Source organism: Pleurodeles waltl, chromosome 2_2 (genome assembly GCF_031143425.1).
Source record: "Pleurodeles waltl isolate 20211129_DDA chromosome 2_2, aPleWal1.hap1.20221129, whole genome shotgun sequence".
In the NCBI taxonomy this organism is placed as follows: domain Eukaryota; kingdom Metazoa; phylum Chordata; class Amphibia; order Caudata; family Salamandridae; genus Pleurodeles; species Pleurodeles waltl.
The window spans coordinates 731,538,546-731,555,658 of record NC_090439.1 but is presented as its reverse complement, the minus strand read 5'-3'; the positions used below and the strand labels follow the sequence as shown (position 1 = coordinate 731,555,658).

General features: G+C 42.9%; 1 protein-coding gene across 2 annotated transcripts in view; it reads right to left on the bottom strand.

Annotated features, from left to right (window-relative positions):
* XKR9 (XK related 9) overlaps nt 1-16,490 on the bottom strand; it is a 240,102-nt gene extending 223,612 nt beyond the window's left edge. For both annotated transcript variants that reach the window (XM_069220327.1, XM_069220328.1), the window contains exon 1: nt 16,365-16,490. The gene's annotated coding sequence lies outside the window, so the exon portion shown is untranslated. The remainder of the gene's footprint in view (nt 1-16,364) is intronic.
* Between the last annotated feature and the right edge of the window lie 623 nt (nt 16,491-17,113).

The following is a 17,113-nucleotide window of genomic DNA, read 5'->3' as shown; positions in this document are numbered from 1 at the left end:
TGGTGTGTGTGATGGTGTAGTGTGCCTCAGTGTGTCTTGCTTTGGATTGTCTGCTGTGTCTCTCTCTCCTTCTCTCAGTAATTATGGTCGCAGGGGTTTGTGGGTGATGTGGGTGTGTGTTTTATAGTTGGTTGATTGTGTGGGAGTGGTGTGTGTATGTGTATCAGGTGTGTGTATTTCAAATTGTCCAATGTGGCTGTGTTTTGGTGATGTGTGTGTATTCTGACCGCGGCGGTGTGTAGCGCCAATGGAATACCGCGTTTGAATGACCGCCGTGTGGATTCGTGGGTCGTAATGGCATGGGCGTATTTCTGTTGGCGTGACGGTGGAGGTTTGGTCATCTCCAGTTTATCGCTGCCCGCTGATGTGGCGGCCTGCAGTAGAGGACGGAATTTTGGAGGTTTGGCCGTTGTGGGTCAGAATGACCGTGGCGGTTAACCGCGGCCGTGGCGGTGTTATGGCGGTCTTCTGACCAGCGGTAAGGGCCTTTTACCGCCGAGGTCAGAATGACCCCCTTAGTATCCTCAGATTGATTTGTGCAGGTGCATCAAACAGAATATAATATGGATGATGTGTGGCTTCAATTGAAGTCAGAAAAGCTCCAACCTTCCTATTACTATTACTTTTTTTATTTATATGTATATATATTGTTAGAAATGGGGTCTTTGGTTGGCAATATATATATATATATATATATGTTTTCAAATTAAATTAAATGTTATCATTTGTGCATGTGTTTGATTAATGCTTGTTTGGGTATTTTTGTGTATTGTTTTGCGTTTCAAATCATTCATAATGTTTAAGCCGGGGACCCCGGCTTCCAGTATTGACTCAGTGGAGGGCCCCCGGATTTCAATAATGATTCAGTGGGAGTTACCGGGGTCCAGTAATGATAAAGTGGGAGTCTACAGAATCCAAAAGGTTTGAAACCACTGCCTTACACTAGAGGGACCAACTGCCTTATAAGAACTATCTAAGCTTGCCAAGGCCAGGGCGGGGTAGTGCTTGACCTGTGTGCAGCCTCACACTCTCCGAGACCCAGGGTGGCTAATGGGTCCTCATATAGCTTACTGATCCTTTATTGTCTGTACTGACTACCTAATGATCCATCACTACTGCATGGTCTACATTTGTTGACATTTCTTTGCCATGTGTTTTACCTGAGGCTGTTTCCATGTACTTCGGTATGGGGATGCATGGGAGATATTTGAGAATGTAGACTCTTTATGTACCAATTGTTTTGGAAATAATTTTTTTTTTTAAGCGGGGTGGCCTGGTATTGCGCATACATATAACAAAGGAACACATGAATCCTCTTCCGTATATAGGTCCATTGCACTACTGGATGCACCTGGTAAACTACACAAACTACATATTGCATCTCGTTAAACTCTGGTCAACAAATATGGGCCTGTTACCTCAGACAGTGTACAATTGTTCTACATCCTTTAATAACATTGAGAGTTTACTAAAATGGGCTAAGTTGACAAAATAGGGATTATTATCACCTTTGTTCAAAACACTGAAGGAGGTACACACTGGTAAATGGAATAGGGTCCAATTTGGTGCTGCCAATGAATATAGCTCTAACATATTTGTAAAAGAACAGTCATAGGCAGGGATGTATTTTAGCACCTTTGTTGTTCTCCTTGTACAAATGCAACCTACCTGCTGAGTTAAATAAAGTGTGCTACTCCCCATAAACAAACACTGGTTAGGGAGAGGCAAGAAGTTACCCCCACCCACAACCTAGTGGCAGGCATAAATGTGACATCCCCTGAGACCCTCTTCAGAACACTACAGCACCTGCAGAAGATCAGGAAAGGGTCGAACCTCCTATCTGTGAACTCAGAGGAGTCCTGAAGGACTGGATCTGCTCCCACTTGTACCCAGGACAAAGAAGTGGACTTCAAGGGTCATAAGCCTTACAAGATACAAGCATACAACAAGCTACAAGAGGCCCTTCCTTCAACAGCCCACCTGACCATTTCTAATTGGGCCTGCCATGGATTCGGCTGTTGGCCGCAGCTTGAGTGACTTCTGATCCCCAACTGCTGTTCCTGAGGTTCTGAAAACTGTGTCTGGCCAGACCTCTCCCATCACCCCTGAAAACCGGATAATTCAAAACTTTTCATCTTCAAGACCTCCGAAGGAACAAGACCAACTAGCCAAGATGATCTGCCCAAAGTGCTTTGCCCACTGGGCTGATGATTCAAGTTTCTCTCGGTTCGAGTTATTTTACAGCAGCAAATCCAATTCAAAAGGACCTCACGGTGAAGGTATCTGGCCTTGTTAAGCCCTCTTTGCCAAGAACTGACTAAGCACGACCGTAGAAATATTGACTGCATGACGGCACCAAAAGTAGCCGCCTGGCTAGAGGAATTCCACAGGCACGAAATTTGTATTTCTCCTGCTCTGACCTTTTCTTGCCAAAACCAAAAGCTTCATCAGGACTGTGTCCAACAGATATCCAGCATTGTGATGTCTCCTTCAGTTAAAGCTTACCACCTTGCCCCACTGAAGAATTTGGGCTTACATTTTTCAAATTAAGTCCCAAGATGAAACCTCTGACCGGCTCGAACCGGGTTTCTATAGCTGACCCACTCTCATTGCAGGTTGGCCTTAAATCGCACCTAGGGCCTGGTTCACTGTGACCAGCTGACCACAGATGGCGCTTAACACTTTTTGTTTGTGATTTACAGCTTTAAAAATTCATATCTCTGGTTCCACTTATTGGGTTTGCCATTTTTATAGTGTTTTGTTTTTACTTTGTTATTGTTTTGGTACTGCATACATACTTTGCACATTCCCTTAAGTTAGGTATGGCTGCTCTGTGTTGTAGCTACCATGGGTGTGAGCTCAGGTATTTTTTTGTGACTTTGAGGATTTGCCCTGGCAAGGATTGTAATCATTACTCAAGGTGGCTAGTCATTGCCCCTTGACTAATAACTCAATTTCTTACAGTGTTCAACATAAAAATAAAGCAATTTAAAATATACTTTTCAGGCAAGAATGAATAATTTTAAAATATACCTTTCAGGCAAGAAGGACAAGTATCAGAAGAGTAAAAACAATTATTCCTACAAACATCTGCTTATTTTGTCACAATGCAGATCTATATTTGCAAGGATCTTTCTGTAAAGAATAGGCATTGGTTGAAAGTGATTTCATAGAAAAATGGGTTAATGGAATTCGATGAATGAGAAATAATTTCATCTAAACAGATTCATGGAAATTTTCAGGATGAATGGAATTCACCACTTCATAGGAATCAATCCACAGAATGTCTTTTTTGGGAAATTGTCTTCTGCATACTTATTTCTTTTACTGAAAATCTTTTTATTAACAAGTTGTCAAAGTACAGAGGCACCAGGAAACCATAAGTTAGTAGCTGTGGAAGACATCAAATATATTGACATATTTTAAGAAGTAGAACCCAGCATGCAAAAACATAGCACTTAATACAGATGACTCAGTAGTCCCTGGAGGACGAAAAGATGTCCTGAAAGTATCAGAGCAACATGTCTGAAACAGTTATACAATATACATCAACAATATTGAACAAGGGAAATAAAACAATGGAAGCCTGATAGCCTAAATTGGGCAGAAGCTATACTGACTGTCATCAGGGAGAGCAGTGGGGCAAGGAAGGGTTGGGGTACATAAAGGGGAGGTAGAGAGTCAGAGGGAGAAGTGGGGGGCATCACGGGCATTAGGGGTCCCTCTTATGCCTATAAATCCAGTGGACTGTACCTACTTCAATGTCTGCGGGTTGTGAAGCATGAGTGTTCTAGTCGAGAAAAGTACTGAAGGAGAGGTTGTCAAATATAGGTGAATTTACCTTCAGTGCAGATGATCATATGAGACAGGAGTTCTATAGATAGGACATGTCACATGTGTATGTACCATTGAGCTATTGGTGAGATGGAGAGTTTCTTCCAATGTAGGGCAACTAATTATTTGGCGGCTTCCAGCATGTAGCTGATTAAAACACACTCATCTCAGTGTGTGTCATGGCTTTTAGATGTGGAGGTCTGATACCAAAGATCCCTACCTGGTAGGATTCTGGGATGGTAAAGCCTATAACCTCCTTGACATGACTGAGGATTTCTTTCCAAAATGTTGTGATGAGTGAACAGGACCATCATGTGTGGATGAAGTCTCTCAGGAGCCATGGAGCAGCGCCAACAGAGAGGTGAGGAAGTGTGAAAGATTGAACGAAGCCTCGCCGGGGCTATATAACATTGTGTCATGACTTTATACACCGTTTTGCTTTAGGCTATGCTTCTGTTTTTGCAAGGTATGTCCTGCCAAAGTTGTTCCCATTGTTTCAGGGGAATGTCTTCAGCTATATCCGCATGCCATTGCATTTGGTAAGGATGTAGATGGGGAGGGGCGGAATGTTAAAGCACTTGATATGTGTGTGAGATAATCGAACGATGTGACCAGAGTCTCAAAGGAAGTAAATTGGCATGTTGCTCCCTGCACATTGGTGGGGTGGAGAGCCAAATGGCGCGAATAGAAATACTGTAACCTAGCTGACTTGGGAGGCCAAATCCCTTCTGCCACTGGTCGAAGGTTTTAACGGATTCACCCTTAACGAGGTCCCTAAGGGTACAACAGTGTTTCTCCCGCCAGTGGTAAAAGGAGTGTGATTGCAGGGCAGGTTTAAAATTGGGATTGCATGCCAGGGGGTGTGCGGAGACGGAAATGTGGTAAGGCCACATTTCAGGGACACCCTGTCCCATATCTCCAGGATCATTTTTGTGGAGACTGCAATATATGCATTTCACAGTCTCCTGTGTTTAGGGAGCTGTATCAGGTCTGAGGAGGGTCAACAGGCCATGGTTCAGTCCATGTGCAACCAGTGTTTGTCACTCTCCTAAACAACCCACTCTGAGATGTGGCGCAGATGCGCTGCCCAGTAATATTTGAGGAGGTTGGGCACGCTGTGCCTCCGTGGTCACAAGGGAGCATTAACACAGTAATAGAAATGTAAAGGCATTTCCCACCCCATATAATGGAGCATATGTCCCGATGGAAGTGAACAATATTGTCTTGCAGGATTGGGGTCAGCAGGGAAGAGGTAAACTATTTTGGGTAATAGTGACATTTTAACCACATTTAATCAGCCCAGCCAGAAGACCTGCAGGGGTAAAATGGCCAGTTCTCTGTTGTCCAGGTGGTCAATAACAAAGTGATATGTAGGCCCAGGTATTTAAAAGAGCGCTGTGCCCAATGGAAGGGCGCGAGGGACGGGAGTCCCAGGAGGTTGGATCGAGGTATTGTAAGGCATGCTGCTTTGGCCTTACCCATATTGGTTTTAAAACCTAATGTTCTTTCAAATGCAAGTAGTGTTTGTACCAATGCCACAAGTGAGGTCTCGGGTTTAGCAAGGATCAGCAGGAGGTCACCGCAAATAGCGCTACCTTGTGAGTTAGGCCCCCAAAGCATATGCCCACTATATCCTCTGCCTGTCTAATGATAATCGCCAGGCCAAAAAATAGAGGCAAAAGAGGGCAACCTTGCCTGGTTTCTCTCCAAAAAGGAATGGATTGAGACAGATGGCCACTGGCTTATATCCTACAGCCAGGAAAAACCTAGATTCTCATAATCCTGTTAATCATTTCTAGGCCTACACCAATTTTATTAGGGACTGCTCGGAGAAAGGCCCAGCTGACCCTGTCAAATGGCTTCTCCGCGTCGAGTAGGCATGATGGTATATAACGGTGATGGGACTTCACCACTAGATGGGCAATACAATGGATATTGTCCACTCCTTGCCTGTCCTGCATGAAGCCAACTTGGTCCGGAAGATAAGGTTCCAGTCTTGTCGTTAAAATTTTGGTAAAGAGCTTAGCATCAGTATTCAAAAGTTTGATGTGGCAATACGAAGCACAGAGAGAAGGGTCCTAGCCCGGTTTAGGAATCAGAGTGATTTCAGCCTCAAACATGCTGTGGTCAAACCGTTATCCATCACAAATGTATTGAAAAGAGCCAACAAATGGTCCTGTACCTGGGCAAAGAATGTTCAGTAGAATGTCACTGGGAGACCGCCCGGGCTGGGGGTTTTGCCTAGTGGGAGACTTTTCAAGGAGCGCTGAAGTTCCTGTAGAGTGATAGAAACCTTGAGCAGTTCACAGTGAAGGGGTTCGAGCGGGTCCCAGCAGCAGCCCACAAAGTAAGCTTTGATAGCCTCCTAGGTGGCATCTTCCTCTCCATAAGGAGAGATATATCAATCTCGGAATGGTTGTTGCTTTGCCCCCTCAGAGGTAGCCCAGGTGTGAGTTCCAACCTGGATCTTTGAGATATGTATTACTGAGGTCTCCGCACTAGCAGAGTCCCCACCTTTTTCCCTCCTTCGTAGTATTTTAGTTTAAGGGTGACCAAAGAGCATTCCAGCCTGCTGGTAAGATGTGCCCGCAGCTGGCCCCGTAAAAGAGACAGTCTTTGCTTGCTACATTGAGATGGGTTGGTATGATCAACTCCTTAATGTTGTCAGTAAGGCTGCCTCAATCAACATTTAGGTATAAGTACTGGGTCTGTGACCGCCTAAAATCAAAAGCTTCTGGACCTACAACTGGACTCTGACAGAAGGACTGCGGTGCTGCTCAAAGGGCTCAACTGGACTGCTTTTCTGCTTGTTGCCCTTCTGACGGCTACTTCCTGACTCCACTGGAAGGGCTCTGCCTTCCCACCACAAGTGATCTCCAAGGGCTTGTTAGCTTGCGTCCTGTTCTCAAGTCTCAGGGACATCAAAGATTTGAACCATCTCCACCTGGACTCTACAAACTGTGAGACTGCCCTGCCTTGGACGTGGGCCTTTGGTGCTCTACCATTTGTGGTGTTCATCGAAACTGCTGCACAGCAATGCAAAGCCTTGCAAAGCTTTGACGAGCCACTGAAAGCCTCACCGGACTCAACACAGGGCAGCGTGAAGCCCCGCAAAGCCACACAGCACAGGTGCCAGCCCATCAAAAACAATGCACAGTGACACCAAGCCCTGCAAAGCCTCACCGCACAGCTCCCCAGGATCATTGCAAAGCGACAAGCCCCACAAATCCTCACCGCACGGTTCCCTAGGATCAATGCAAAGCGATGCCAAGCCCCGCAAAGCCTCGCCGCACAGCTTTTCGGAATCAATGCCGGATGACAAAAAGCCTCGCAAAGCAACCCCGAGCAGAACACGCACCAGGATTTAAGGTACTGTATTCAGCGGGCCCATGTGGGTCCCTGTATTCGAACCACTCTCCAACGCGGTTGGCCTGAACTTGTGACTTTGACCTAGTCCAACGCAACCAGATAACCAAAGTTTGCGTTATTTCCACCTAAATCTTTAAAACTGCATGTCTCAGAATCTACATGTTGGATTGTCATTGTGGTCTTGTTTTATTTATAAAATCATAATCTATTTTTCTAACATTGTGTGGGGTCTTTTTGTGGTGTTTTCACTGTGCTATTGCGTGTGTTATTGCACAAATACTATGCACATTGCCTTCCATGTTAAGCCTGCCTGCTTTGTGCCAAGCTACCAGAGGGTGGGTACAGGATAATTCAGGTTGTGTTATGACTTAACTTTGACTAGGATTGTGGTCCCTACTTGGACAGGGTGCATACCTTTGTCAACTAGAGACCCAATTTCTAACATATAGCGAACAGCCAACAGGGCCCAAACAGTCGACCCATGTCTTGGCCTGGCCAGCGCACCATTACGCCAGCCAAGCAATAGAAGTCACTCCCTTACTGCCTGGGCCAGGGGTGGGCGAATTGGCACCAGGCGGGCCGTAGGCTCCTGGTCCCCATAGGTCATAGTCTTGAGGGCAAGCCGTGGCTCGGAAATGCCCGTTGACATGTGTAGGGTGTACAGGGAGCATGAAAACATGAGGAAGCAGATGCTCAACACAGTAGACGTCATGTTACATAGGCTATCGGCAGTGGAGTCCACAGGATGACCCTCTGCATTTAGTTTTAGTGGAATCAAGTGAAAGGGCCCCTTTACATGTGAAGAGCATGGCAGGAGGGGGTCCAAATGTATGCCAGCCCTCTCCCATATTTCAAATCCAAGGGACATATCTAAGTTTAAACTAACCCAGATGTCGATGGGGCAGGAGAGATAAGTTACTCCAAATTGCAAAGGTGTTGAATAATGTATTTTTTGGCTTTGCGGGCCATGATTTCCTTATTGCGCTTAGTAGCGTTCTTAGAGGGCCCTGTGGTCCACGCATGGTGCAGGTTTGCGCAAGTACGGGAGCTGGGTGGGAGGGGCTGCCCCCTCGAGGCTGGCTGCAGGCCTAAGAGGAATTAGTGATCTGAGAACCCGGCATCTGACCTCCCATTCAAAGATGATGGCAAAGGGGTGGCCCCCACTGATAGCATATATTGAGGTCTCAGAGTTTGTTAGTGACAGGTCTGAAGTCCCTGCAATGCCTTAGTGCGGTGTGTGTAAGATTTTGGAATAGCTTGGCTCTGTGACCTTTGTAAACCAGTTCTGCTTTCTTCCAGGATGCTAGCAGGATTGCTTTTTTCTCAATGTAGAAGTCTATCCTTGTCAGGATGTCAGGGGTAAAGTCGGAGCGACCTGGAATTGTCGGCATCTGGTAAGCTCTGTTTAGCATGGGGGTGGCACTGGGTTCGCCACGAATAGTATGCAAGAGCCAAGGTGTGAAGGCCATGATGTTGGTGCCCTCCAGTCCTCTAAGAACTCCCCTAATGCAAATGTTGATCCTCAGGCTTTGGATCTCAAGATTGTGTTGTTTATGTAAAAGGTCAATTTGCTGGTATTCCAGAGTCACAATCTTGTGCCAAAGAGCTTCTTGATCTTCAGTACAAGAGTCAATTGTGTTTTTAAGATCGTTCACTCTTTCGCCAAGCCAGTCAACGTCTCGTTTCGGGGTCATGGATACAGGATTTGAGCTCCATCTCGAGAGAGCCGAGTTTGATGAGCAGTTCCTGGAGGAAACCATCCATATAGGCTTGGGTGATAGGGGCTGGCATAAGAGTCTCAGGGGATTCCCCTAGAGGGACAGAGGTGAGTTCATGGCCAGTGGATGCGATTTGTGTCACAGGGAAGTGACCGGGTTGTATTTTCAAAAGGTGTTAGACGTGCCTTAGGGAGGTTTCCCCTGTGGCATGACATGGGGGGAGCAGGGGACTAGAAGAGCAGTCCAGTTGTAGCCTGGTGGAGCCCTTATTACATAGGCTGAGGAGAGCCTCCCAGCAAGGATGTGCCAGCGTCAACAGTCTCTGAGATGTGCTGTGGGGGGGCCTCAGTGCAGAGTCCATAGGGGCAGTGGATGTTAATACTCCATCATCTTAAATAAGAAAGCACTCACAGACCTCAATGAAAGGTAGCCATCTTATACAGGGCATATATAAATATACAGAAATGGTCTCTGAGAAAACAGATATCACACAACATTAAGGAAAGTGCCTGACCCTATTTCCAACCCCCTGCCTCACATGCTGCCTGTGACCACCCAACCTCCCAAGGAACAGGTGAGTGACCGTGAGGGAGAACTGTGTGTCGTGCACTGCACGGCAGAGCAGCTGCTAAGGTAAGCACATTCGGCCGAAGCTGAAACGCGGAGCACCTGACAGTAAACCTCCTCCCAGAAGCTCCAGGTTTGGTGGGATGATTACAATAGAACCTACGGACAAGAGCAGGAGCATGAACCACAGAGGCAGTTTCCCAGGACTGTTCAGAGACAGGATATCCCTTCCATTGGACAAGATATTGCAGTTTCCCTCGAAAAATATGGGAATCCACAATACCGGGTACTCAAGTCACCCATCTACTACTATAGGAGGAGAAGGTGGAGGCACACTGGAAAAGGTTTCAATTGAGAAACAAGAAATGTAGAATGAACCCTCCAAGTATCAGGAAGGAGGAATCTCACAGTGACAGGATTAATTTTGTGGGTTGTGGAGAAAGGACACAAAAATCGAGGACTGGTCTTAGTATTCCTAGTCTTAGAAGGCAGAAACTGGAACGACAACCATACCTGATCTCCTACCTGATAATCAGGTTCACAATGTCGATGTTTGTCAGAATATGATTTCATTCTATTCCTGACCAATTGAAGGTTCTTAGCAACTTGTTTCCTTGTTTTATCTTGAAGATGAAACAATTCAGGGACCGCTGGAACTGATGTTGGCTCACTCATTACTTCAGGACATGATTTGGGATGAAACCCCTGCAGACAGACGAAAGGAATTACTTTAGTCCCACTATGAACACTATTGTGAAAAGCAAACTCAGCAAAAGCAAGAAGGATGCTAAATTATCAGCAGTGCATTACAAAAACACCTCAAGTATTGTTCTATGTTTTGGTTGGGCCTCTCAGTGAGTCCTTTGGTTTGTGGGTGAAAACCTGAAGTCAAAGTTCGGAATATACCCAATACTGAGCAAAAATATTTCCATAAATGAGCTACAAATTGTGGACCACGGTCTAAGGTTATCTTCTCTGGACAGCCATGTAGTCTGTAAATGTGACAAAGAAAGTATTTGGATGTTTCCTTGGTGCTGGGTAACTTAATCAAGGCTGAAAACAGGCCATCTTAGAGAAGGAATCTACAACAACCATAATGGCTGTTTTACCTTCAGAGAGAGGTAGGTCCACAACGAAATCTATCCCAATAGAAAGCCAGGGACCTGAGGCCACAGGTAATGGTTGGAGAGATCCTGTGGGCCTTTGATGACATACTCTGGCTTGGGGACACGTCAGACAACAGGAAGCATAGCTCTTGGTATCTTGCACTATGGATGGCCACCAGAAATGTCAAGAAAGTGGCTACAAAGTGTTTTAACACCTGTATGACCCGCAAATTTGTTATCATGACATAATTGGAGGACGGTCCTTTGTAAGTCTGTGGTAAGCACAAAGAGGCAATTTCAATAAAAATATCACCCATTCTTGGTGCTCAAAGGGTATTTCTCCAATTCCTGTGGAGGTATTCTTAGTTGATGGATAGTTAAGGTTATGCTTAGAAGTACTCTGTCAGGAAATAGAATAGTTTACGGAGGAATCATAGCCCCTTCAGGAAACCGTCGGGAAAGAGCACCTGCAATCTTATTTGCAGTTCCTGGAATGTACATGACAGGAAAGTCGAACTGAGAAAAAAATAAGCCCACCAAGCCTGTTGACCATATCAACATTGATTAGTTTTTAATGATTGGAGGTTTCGATGGCCTGTTCCGATTTCAAAAGGAAACCTGGTTCCAAGTAATAACTGTCTCCATTTAATGCATGCCCTCTTTCATAGCCAATAACTCTCTTTCTAACACTGAATAGTTTCGTTCAGTGGATGAACGAGAATAAGAATAATAAATTGTTTTTGTAAAAGAACCAATCCTAGAGCATTTTCCTAAGCATCTGTTTCTACAACAAAGGGCTTTATGATGTCAGCATGCCGAAGGACGGGGCACAAGTAAGGGTCTTCTTGAAGTACTGAATGGACTTCTCAGCCCGAGAATCCCAAAGGAAACCATGAATTACATTCTTCTTTTTTAGAAGACAAGACATTTCAGAAGAGTGGATGGAGAAATTTGAGATGAATTTCCTATAAAAATTTGCAAAACCCAAAGAATGTTGGGTTTCCTTAGACGGAGCTGGCCAGTCAAGAACTGCTGTGACCTTGCTTAGATCCATGACAACCGAGGTGGAATTCAGGATAAATCCTAAGTACTCTACTTCAGTCTTTTCAAAAGCACACATTTCTGGTGTGCATGTTAAATGATTTTTCTGCAGTCTGTGTAACATTTCAAAGACATGTTGGAGATGATTCTTGGAAAAGATCAAGAGATCATCAAGAAATATGATGACATTTAGATTGACTATGTCTGAAAAGATGATGTCCATGATTTCCCGGAAAACTGAAGGAGAGTTGCAGAGACAGAATGGCATGACTCTGTATTCATAGTGACCAAACGGGGTGCGAAAGGCCGTATTCCACTCATCGCCTTCTCTTATTTCATAGCAGATGGTATGCTCTCTTAAGATCCAGCTTGAGTACTGATCCTTAATGTTTATTTCATTCAACTTGCTGATATCTATACAGGGTCTAAGATCTTTCATCTTCCTGGGAATGAAGAATAGAGAAGCTCCTGCAGGTGAAGTATAGGACGCGATGAGTTCACTTTCCAGGTTCAGCTTCAAATATTGCCGTAGAATGTCTTTCTCTCTGATTTGCACAGGGGGTATACCCAACTAACAGGAGCACCCTGGGAGGTTGGGGGGTGAAATTATTATTTTTTAAATAATAAACTTACCTTTATCCTCGCCGCCGTCAGCGCCACCGTCATCACCACCGCCCCGCTCCCAGCCTGCCCTGTGGCCAATCCTGAAGCAGCGCTAGGATTGACTGATAGCGCCTAAAAAACATGCCTCACCACCCCTATAAACCACCCATTCATAACTCCTTAACCTCTCCCCAAACCTTAATTCCCCCATCCTTGAAACCTAAAAACCCTTTCTACATATAAACTTCACCTATCCCTGAGACCTTAAATCTCCACACCACCCTAAACTCCACCCATTCCTGAACATTAAAAAAAACCTTCACCACACCAAAAATCTGCCCATCACTGAACCTTAAAAACACTCTCCAGCTATAAACTCCACCCATCCATAAAACTTAAAAACATTAACATCTCTACACGCCACCCATCCCTGAACCCTAAAAACCCCTCACCACCCTCCACTCCACCCACGCCTGATCCCTAAAAAACCCTCACCACTCTTCAACATCACCCATCCCTGGACCCTAAAAAATGCTCATTGTCCCTGAACATCACCCATCCCTGGACCCTAAAAAATGCTCATTGTCCCTAAACATCACCCATCCTTGAATTCAAAATGCCCTCAGTACTCCTAATCTTCACCCAAGTGTTTGATTTTGGATGTTTTCTTAAAGTGATGTTTCCTTTAAAAGGTTTCCTTTAAATGTTGGTTTATTTGTATTTCCTTAAAATTGGCTTTCCATGATTTGGTTTCCTCCAATGTGGTTACTTAGTTTTTGCTTTTCCATTAATTCACATACATCACTGGAGGCATTACTTACACTTGTGCTTGAGATAAGGAAAGGGAGAAAGGAGAAAACTAAGACTATGTGCAGGAGAAGTTTCCTATCAAACAAAAAGAAGGTTCATAATTTTATTTTCTATGGTGTACAGGCATTTCAAACAATTTGACCAGCATTGAAAGTACAAAGAGGGTACATTTCCTATTTTAACAAAATGAGAAAACAAATTGCTGTCATTAGGACTAAACAAATTTTAAATACCCTTATTTTATAGCGTTAGAAGTTGTAATCGCACCTCTCTTTTGATTTCGCTGGCTAGCACCTCCACTCCGAAAATTGTTCCAGCGCCACTTTGTAGCACTATAGTTTTTTAAGATGCCCCATGCGGTCAAAAATGTTGGTACAGCAAAAATCAGAGTATATGTCCTCTCTCTCCCTTGTTATTCCTCATAGCATTAGAACCCTTAGCTATTGCAATCAGGCAAAATATCAATATACACGGTATCGCTACTTTATACGGTGAGATAAAAGCTTTTTATTATGCTGATGATATTCTACTCACATTATCCAACCCAAATACCTCAATTAACACTCTGATTGATTTATTAACTCACTTCTCGGCATTCTCTGGATATAAGATCAACTGGTCTAAATGTGATGCTTTGCCAATGAACACCTGTACCACTTCAACAACTTTAGGGGATCTACCTTTCAATTGGAAATCATCTCAACTGAAATATCTTGGGATCCTTCTCAATACGGGACTAAAAAATATTGCGATGGATAATTTGAACCCCATTATAGACAAACTTAAAAGAGACTTTGTTAGATGGTCTCAACTGAATCTGTCATTATGGGGAAGAGTGCAGATTATTAATATGAACACAATTCCGAAATTTAACTATGTTTTTAACATGCTATCACTCCCCCTTACTTCGATTTTTTTTAAGAATACAACCTCTCTAATAAGCCGTTTCATTTGGGGAGGGAAAACCCCCCGTATAAGTGGTGCGAAATTACACTCATCCTCCCTAAAAGGTGGCCTTAGACTCCCACACCTCGAAACTTACTGGATAGCACAACAATTATCTCACTCGACCTCCATGATATCTGAGAAAGATAAGATACCTATATGGGTCAAATTGGAACAACATTTATTGAAAACTACCACTTCTTTGGCGATTTATTATACTAAAAGTCCTAAATTCTCCCCATCCTCCAATCCAATCATATATTCATCCCAATTAGCATGGCAAAAAGCACATAAAATTATAAACTGTAATGTCCATATACATTTAAATGCTCCGTTATGGAATAACTCAGCGATTATACATAAAAGAAAAGAGCTAAATTGGTTTATCTGGAAAAAATGTAAAGTCAACAACATATCAGACTTATATAATCAAAACAATTCTTTGAAATCATTTACACAACTACAAGAAACACATCGACTCCCGACCTCACAACTTCATAACTATATACTACTAACATCGATTTTAAACACTATAACATCCTTGAATTCAGACCTTTTGATTCACTCATCCATTGCACGCCATATTTATATATGGAGAAATTTTAGAGGCACAATATCTGGTCTATATTCTTTACTAATTGATAAATCTTTTTCAGATAATACATCCAAAGATCTACAATCTTGGTGGTCTACACGACTTAACATTACCTATACAGATAAAGATTGGGCTAAACTTTTAGAAAATTATAATAAAGGGATTCGTGATGCAAGGATGAAACTTAATTACTTCAAAATTTTACATAGATGGCATTGGTCACCTTCGAAACTCTACTCTGCTAAACTTAGTAATGATTCCAATTGCTGGAGATGTGACCAAACCAATTGTGATATCATTCACATCCTATGGGACTGTACTACACTCCAACCATTCTGGATACAAATATCACAATATTTAAGGAAAGTATTGCCCAATATCTCCCCACAATCACCTCGCCTATTTTTACTACATGATACCCAAGGTCTAGGCACACTTTCCTCACATCTATATAGATGGCTTTCTACTGCAATTAGTGTAGCCAAAGTTAATATATTGCGTTTTTGGAAATCTAATGTTTTACCATCTACTCAAATGTGGTTAAAGGATATGTTTGATATTGCCCAGTTTGAAAGAATGCTATATAAATTAAACGATAACTTACAACAATTTGACCAAATATGGAATGTATTCTTGACTAGCTAATAATTTCACTTCTCTTGTGTATTTCTTTAAATGTTCAATAATTCATCAATAATATCTCATGCCATTATTATATTTTCAACATTTTTGATAATATATTTTTTTTTTCTCTCTCTAGTTAGGTTGTAGATAAGTGTAACTTTGTAATAATATATTTTATCATTTTGACATAATATATATTTGCTTATTATTTATCTGTCAGGAATATCAGATATAATATAATTAACAATGTTTAATTTATGGAAAATATCTAAACATTTCACTGTACACTGGAATCTCTTTAATGTGAATCTAAGTTCTTTCTTTATCTTTTTGTACAATCTATAATTATTTGTTCACTTATAAAAGTTTAATAAAGAATTGAAAAAAAAAATCAGAGTATATTTTATTAAACAACCTAAAATAGGTCTCAGCACTCCACAAAAGCCATAAAAATGCAACAGCGTAAATGAATACAGTGCGTGTACATTTAGACATTTGGATGCATTAATACTGCATCCTGTACTGCCAGACCGACTGGGGATAGGTTAACAGGGTATCATAATTGCACAACATGCGAGAATAAGGCACTGTGGAAAAGCTCTTGAGGCATTTCTGCTAAACAGGTGTATATTTGTGAATACGCCAAAGCCATGCATTCTAGGAACTTTGCCGGGCAGATGTTAAAGCGCGATTGGGAGGCGTGGGTGCCATGACGCCACCCACCACTCGTGAGTCACATTTTAAACCGAGTACAAAGTTTATTTACAAAACTGCCACTAAACCACCTATGAATGAACTCAGTATTACTTACATTCATGTCGACCCCAACGCAACCCTTTAGAGAAAAAATCATAATGTTAATACTGAAACATGATGAGTAATGTAATCTAAAAAATTATGTGCAGCGGGTACCCCTTCTCGTCGCTTTCCTTCAGATATTTTCCTTTAAAAAAATGGCAAATTCTCACTGGTTTGGGTGAGTTGTAATCGTAACAGGAGTTTGATAACTGCTAAAACTATTCATAATCGTTTTCCAGCGTTAAAGGTTGCCTCGCGCGTAAACCACAGACCCCTCGCAGAGCAATAAATTGGAAATGCCAATAAACATAGGGATCAAGGACTGTTCCACGTGCCTCTTAATTGCAAGCTTACCTTGTCTTCTCACAGCCAAACGTTTTTGCCACTCAAATATCTCCAAAAATCCATTAGCTCTAATGACAGTCTGGGCGCCTCGTTCTGCTTTCCTTAAGCGTATTTCCTGTTACTAGGCGAGGCTGTCGATTGTGAGCTTTCAATGGAGCAAAGCGACAGGCAAATGTGAAACCACTGAGGCCACGTGATTTCACCGAAGCTAATGTCACCGGCTTTTCATGGGTGGCACTACGAGGAAATGTGTAGGTGAGACACCTGCCGGGAGTTGTTTCACAAAAGTGCGTGAATACCCTTGTATCTGGAATTCAGTGCCATTTTATCAGTACACACGCTACTAAATTTATAGGGGGTACAGCATATTTTCAAAAAATCTGATCACATAAAGCTTTCAGTTGAATGCGGGGGTAAGTAGCCAATACACGATATAACCATGTATTTGATATCTGCATATAATATTTCAGATGATTCATGATTTTTTTTCACGCGGGAGTGGCGTTTGGGGTGTCTGCGTGTCTTCAGGGTGCATGAGCCCGCTTACAAGTATAAGGTCTATTAAATATAATAACAATACCACTGAGTATATTATTTATCGCGTGCGATAAAAAGCACCCATTACGAGTTATTAGGGAATAATGTACGGATGTTGGTGTTTAACGCACCTGAATCCGCATGGCACAGTACATAGTTTACACATTTCACCTGTTACATTCGGCAGGTCAGACACGCCGACATTTAACAAAGCTCGGGGC